The sequence below is a fragment of the Coloeus monedula genome, assembly GCF_965178545.1.
Source record: "Coloeus monedula genome assembly, chromosome: 2".
Taxonomy (NCBI): domain Eukaryota; kingdom Metazoa; phylum Chordata; class Aves; order Passeriformes; family Corvidae; genus Coloeus; species Coloeus monedula.
In genome coordinates this window covers 24104824-24112041 of record NC_138782.1, presented here as the reverse complement: position 1 = coordinate 24112041, position 7218 = coordinate 24104824, and positions in this window count along the sequence as shown.

Here is a 7218-nt window from a genome sequence, read left to right as displayed (position 1 = left end):
TTTATTAAATACTGTAAAGTTGAACAATCTAAGAAAGTTTCTGCAAGTTGCAAGTTCCTGCAACCAAAGGGTAATTATCTAACTTGCTACAAATACATGCATAACATTGAGAACAATAGTAGAGAAGCTAAACTTATTCTGGCTTTTTAGCAGCACTTCACTCTAACAAACAAGGGAACAGTAATTTGGTGTGTGAAAAACTGTAAACAGACCTTGTCAAACTCCAGGAACAGGTAAAAAGATTCTGGAAGATTTTTTGTTGAATCATTTAGGTTGGAAAAGACCTTCAAGATCATCAAGTCCAACCATTAACCTAACACTCAAGTCCACCACTAAACCATGTCCCTAAGTACAACATCTGCATACCTTTTAAATACCTCCAGGGATAGTGACTCAACCACTTCAGCTGGTTCTAATGCTTACCAACACCTTATCCCATGTAAACCTCCCCCAGCGCAACTTGAGGCCTTTCTCTCTTGTCCTATTGATTGTTTCTTGGGAGAAGAGACCAACCCTCATCTGGCTGCACCTTCCTTTCAGGCAGTTGCAGAGAGTGATAAGCTCCCCCCTGAGCCTCCTTTTCTCCAGGCTGAACACCGCCAGCTCACTTGGTCAACCCTCACAGGACTTGTGCTCCAGATTGTTCACCAGCTTCATTGCCCTTCTCTGGGCATGCTCCAGCCTCTCTTTGACAAAAAGATCTTGCATAACACTTCCATTTTCCATAGTGATTCTGCTCTCTGATGACCTGTTTTCCTACATAGGTTTCTTCCTGGTCTTTACCTATGTAGCATGGCTTGGACAGCCCAGAATTAAAGGCCAGGTATGCTCCAGCTGGGACTCTACTCTTTCTAGCCAATAATCAAATCAGGTTTTACAAATGAAGAAGTATCAGACCTCATCATGTGGCTAGAAGACTGCCCAGAAACACACAACATTACAGCAGTGGTTTTAGTGATTCTGTAGCTGGTACCACTCACTTCCATGTCAGTAACAACCTGCTGATGCGCTGGCAGCACAGCTATTGTAGACCATTTTGTTTCAAGAGGTCTATGTGTATTCTGTCTTTCTTAGCATCTTTTATAATGCCCATGACCAGTGGATATGACTTGAAAGAATTTATTCCTTCATAAAATTGTTCCCAAAGTCAATAAGGTTTTGTTTTCATAATTTTTTTCTCCAGAAGTTTGTGTGCTCATCTGAAAGAACAACCTCCCCCAAAGTATTACTGACTTTAAAATTAGCAACTTTTTTTCTTCTAGCTATGAAAAAAAAGAAGGATATTTTTGTTCAGGTGGATTTCCATGGAGGCTCCTAAAATTTAGCAAACACAGAAGTTTTCTACTGAATTTTATGTTACATAGAAGAGGTTTTAAATTAATCATTTTGGCCAAAAGGACTTGGAGTAGGTGTCTATATGGAGGAATAAAATCAATTGTGCTTCCAAAGAGAAACAGTCTAAATCAAAAATGCTTTTGCTTCAGGGCCTTTTCTTGAGGATGTTAATATAAATGCTGATGGACTGTGACCATCAAGGAAGTCCTGCCTCTAGATATTTGGTTAGTAAATCCAAATAGAACCTTGATGTGTAAGATCATTATAGGTTACCATTTCCTTCTCAGTGTTTCAGAATACGTGTCTCTGTTTCTCTTGAGGTTACCCCATTGCTAAATATATGTTCTCATAAAGCTTGATTATGGTTTTATTAATGTTTTTTGTATTATTGTTCCTCATCCTGCTTAGCATCAACATTATGGAGCATAGACAGTAATACTTCTAAAAGCAAAGAACAGTAGGAAAGAGCCATGCTTTTAACTCATTTAAAAACCCCAGAAGAGATCTGAAAACTCAATCAATTGTTGAACAAGTAAAGGAGTCTGTTACTCCAACGTTTTAAAACCCAGGGGGGTACTCTCACTGGTATGTGTTCAGCATCACTTTCAATAATGGTATTATTCAGGTGACTCAGAGGTAAAAAATTCAGATGTTTTATCTTAAATTGCATGAAATTCAAAGTTTGAAGTTCTGGTTTACTTGAAGGAAAGGTAGGGAATGGGGACCAACCCCTCTAAAACACAAGGTTATTTTTACACAGTTCTTTAAATATGATTGTCTATGATTCCATATAGAAATACTACTGCATATTTATCCACATTTTGCTGTCTATTTACATTGAGCTTGAAGAGGTGTCCTAACAGAAATCAAATACTGTGACCAACTCCTTGCCTGGTTTACAGTGGTGTTTTTTGGACCTTTGATAGGTAAACCACAGTCCATACTGGATAGATCATACTAGGGAAAGTTTTCCCTGTGAATAGATACCCTAATCTGATCCTGGAGAACATAATCCCACAAGTTAAGTTTGGGTTTTTTTTAAAGAAGCATCGTGTTTCATGTTTTTGCTTATAAAGAACACTTCTTAAAGAAAATGTATCTTTGAATATTCCAAATTTATTGATATTCTAAGACACTCAGCGGAATAGAATGCAGAGTTTTGTTCCTGTCTTTTAGGGAGAATACCTTAAACTGTTTTTTCCTCCTTCAGTTTGACACTGATGGCCCAAAGTACTGACCATTCCTAATATAAGAATACAATCTTTGGCAATATTTGGAAGTCAAAACCAATGATTTGTCTTCAGTGGAGAATTAACTGAAAGAGGAGATTTGTTTCTCTACTCCTCCTCACAGAGGGGCATTTCACTTCTTGTTGGCTGCCAGAAGAACTAAGAAAGGAGCCTTCTCTGAGACTGTCCTAACATTTTATAAAGAATCACAGCTGACTTTCACTACAAAAGAAAGAGAAGGAGGAAATACAATCTGAGTGATTTAGAATCATCTAGTTTCATGGTTTGCCCTAATCTCCAGGACAAGTACAGTTGAGTATCATTTATTTTAAAATGCTTATGCATTTACTATGGATTATGATCAGGAAAGGATCTCTCTTTCTGGTGAACTTGGAAGAAATGTTTGTAAATCAAACTGCCCTTGGTTAGCTGTAAATTGGCATCTCTTTGGATTTGCATTTGAAGGGCAAAGCAGGAAGAAGAAGAGAAGCAGCAAGAATGAAGAGAGAGAAACAAGTATGATCATCCCTTTAGGATTAGACACACCTTAAAAGAGCATTTAAGATTATAGGCCAACTAAACTCCTTAAATCTTACACTTAGTATTCTTATCAGTCTCTGGAGTTTAGTTGTGGGGTTTTTTTCCTATTTTAATACATAACTCTGCAGTATCTCTTGGTACTTGCAATATGTTTGCATGAATCACTACAGGCACCTGATGAAGTCTTAGATAAGGAGCAATGTTAGAAATCTGGCAATATTCATCTATACATAGACTAAAAGAAAGAGAAGCTATCTTTTTCTTCAGATACTCCTATAGAGAATATGTTTCCATGTTTTCAGGATATTAAAGTACCAATTCTTAAGCATCTTTAATTTTTTTTAAGGGAGAATGATGTGAAATGCCAAATAAATAGTAGAATAGCCCTTTTAAAACTTTGAAAACAGCTTTATGATTTGTTAGTTTTATTTTATGAGAGAATAATAGGGTCAATGCCTGCAAAGTAGGTAGAAAAGCCAATTTAGCTAGAATGTATGCAGTTCTTTTCAAAATACAAGCAATAATCTTTTTTAGTCTTACACAATGCCTTAATGAGGACATTTTCTCCTTTTTGAAAGAAGGAAAGGCTAGTATTTATATTTTATTATTTAGAGTGAAGTACATTAAAACTGATGCAGTTAATGCTATAGCCAAATACCCAAAGCCTCTGAGAATCACAGAATTTAAGTAAAGCTGTCATTCAGCTTTTGGCTACTCTCAATATAGCTAATGAGATTAAAGAAAAGTGCACTCAACTCCCCATATCCTCTTTTATCACCCTCTTGACTTAAACACTTTTGTTTTCCAGATTTCCAAAAAGTGCACTCAAAGTGTAGAGCTTTTACTTTCCATTAGATTTGATTTTTTTCCTAGGGACTAAAAAGAAAACCCACCTCAATGTCATATGGCTCTCAGCTGAATACTTAATCACTCTCTCCTCATCCATTTAGATGGATCATAAATGCTGCCTATTTTCATGTTATAGCTGGTCCATTAAAATGGGTTTATCTTTTGACTGGTTTAAGTTGATTATCATTTTTGCTTTTATGTATGTATCCTTTTTACTTTGAACAGAGTAGCTCTTAAATAGCAATATATTGGTCATGGTATAAAAGACTTCAGCTAAAAATTCATGAGATTCATTCAAGTAATGTCAGTACGCAGCATATGAATATTGTTGGGCATCTTTTACTTTTTTAACTGTATATTCAATAAAGAAAAATATTAGTATTTTTCCCTTTCCTTATATTATTAATTCTTTAAGGGTTTTAATCTACTGTGGTTTAAACAATTCCCTATGTTAAGTTTCTTGTGAGACTTTAGCACAATAAGAAATAGCTGTGAGTTTTCTGTAAGATGATTCATCATCACAAAATGTTGTTAACAAGATTTAAAAAATGTATTTTAAGTGGGCATCAATTTCAGATCTTTACTACAAAACAAACAATGTTTTAGACTTTATATTGCTTCTATCATGAAGAAAAATCGTTGTCCTGAATGCATTAGTGATAATCTTACCACACACAGGATGAAGAATTTTATGTCTTCCTTTAATAATTGGCATGCATTTTGTTGGGCTTGACTGAAAAAGGGGAAAAAACCTTCTGAAGCCACTAAATTATGTAACTCAAAGAAAGAGGAAGCTCCACAGGAATTGGACATAAAGAAAAAAAACCAAGCACACTTACTTTACATAGGATAAAGTATATTTGTGCTCCCAGGCATAAGGTATCCAGTCAGTGATAAGGTTTAGGAAGACACTTTTTCGTTGTTTAACTTTGGTCACTACAGCCTGGATACAAAGAAGGCCCTGACAATGACCATTGTCATCAGCAGGATGACAAGGAGATATTGTGGTCTCTAAGAAGGTCTGAACATTATTAAAGCATCTGCGCTCTGCTGTAACCAAACCTGCTATAACCATGGCATTAAGTCCAGATTAGATTAAACAGTATCCCTTTACTCCAGTTTGGGCTCTCAGTTCAATTCTGTGATCCTGAATAGGAAAGAAAGTATTTCATTGGTTGGAAACTGGATTCTTTCTCTGGAACACAACCTGGTGGCCAAGAGAAAGAGTAACTTGAGTGTTTGTGTGTGGCACATGCAAGTAAGAGTAGTTGCTGACTGCCTTCTGACAGGGGAGCCTGTGCTGGATGGGTACAAGGTAGAGAAAAAGAGGTGGTCTGATAAATAGGCTAGCAAGGGGTAAATGGAGAAACACAGAGGTGCAAGCCTGGAGAAATGCAAAAAACTTCTTTTGTTGTTGTTTAAAATAGAATGTTTCTGAGATTACAAATACGGTAATATATTAAGTGTTAATTAATCAATTTGAAGATTTACAAACCAGAAAGGTCATCCCCAGCTGTTTGAAAACAAAAGTATGTTTCATAATCCTATGAATTAAGAATGAAAAAAATAAGCACAAATGTAGATAATATTAGATGAAGCTATAGTTTATGTACTACTTATTTCTATATTATTACATTTCAGCATTTTAAATTTAATTCTTTTCTATATCAGGTGTGAATTTCATTTAAATGGGAATGGACTACTGAATGGCATCAAGGAACACAGTTCTATGAAGAAGTCTGGAGTGAAACCACACTGCTGCTATTTCATTCCCAGTGAGCTGCTACTGGCATTTTATCTGATGTGGTGCTGATTGTCTTCTCACATCTTGTGTTATTAAACTGACAATTTAACAAAAATCAGAAAAGCCCATGACTCATAGTTATGTATATTCTAGTATGTGAAGCATTTTTCTGGAAATGTAGGAAATCAGAGATATAAAGCTAAAGTATCAATTTAAAATGAGAAAGGAATAAGTAGAAACATTACTCATTAAACGCATTTTATTAAAGAAATGTCCCATTATCCTTTTGTGTGACTCATGAAGTCACCATCAACCAGCCTGTAGCCTGTAATTATATACCATTTCTCTGCCAACCGTGGGGGTGAAAAACCTATAGCTGGAATTTTATTAACTCTGACTCGAGGGACTGCTAAAGGATATTGGACTTTACGGTCATGATTTTGAAAATAACATAACAATTTTCATACATTAATATTAGGATTTTCAGATGGGGATATTCTCAAGACAACTTTAGAAAAAGCAAGGTTCCCACCTGTTGAAAGTGAGTCCCTTTTAAGCCAGTTCAATGATTTTCAATGTCCAAAAGTAAATCTGTTATAGAACAATTCAGAAACCCTGTATCAGAAATTTATTGAACAACAAAATTATGGGTTTCTTACCACCATGAGGTGACATTTTGCTGGTAATAAACATGAAGTGTAGCTATGGGTATTTTCATTATGCACATGTATGGCTAATTTTGTTTAAAAGCATGATATATTAACTAAAATACAAAATTCTTTGTTGTGTCCTTGTTATATCTCAGACACATTTTCTTCCATTTATTTGGTTCACAGACCGCAAATGACATCATTCATCTTTTCTTCTGTTTGCTAATTTATGTCTTTGTACTCTTATTGCTATCACCAAAGTTTGAAAGATCCCCTCAGTTAATTATTTTAATACTGACTTAAACCAAGGACCTTTCAATATTAACTGTTATACTTTCTCCTAAATGTGGCTTCCACTCTTCTCTCACAACTCATTCCCTCTAACATCTTCTCTAAATTACTTCCTCTCCCTCCCTAAACCATACCCCAAGGAAACCTTTCACATTTCTATTTCAATATCTGACGACAAGATGAAAAGCAGTATGCAAGGTAAGGATAGAACACTAATTGATATAAATGTGAAATGACAGTAATGGTCTCTGTCTGAGCCATGGCTGGAGACTTCTGTGTTATGAAAAACCTTGCATATTTAATATTTTTTGTCCCTCTAGTAATATTAGCTAAGACAATGTTTCAATAGATTTTTAAACAGAAGTCTTAGTTCTGCTGTGGAAGACTTTTTTTTATCTTTGCAGCATTTCTAGGGATTTTTTTCCAGAAACATGAAAGGAAAAAAATATTGGCAATCTTCATTGTAATGAGTCCATTTCAAGAAGTGCTGAATGGTTTCTTTATTATTCATCTTTAGCCTCTCAAGAGATTTCAGAAGTTTTATTCAAAATTAGAATTTTTTTTTCATGAATAAGACTGC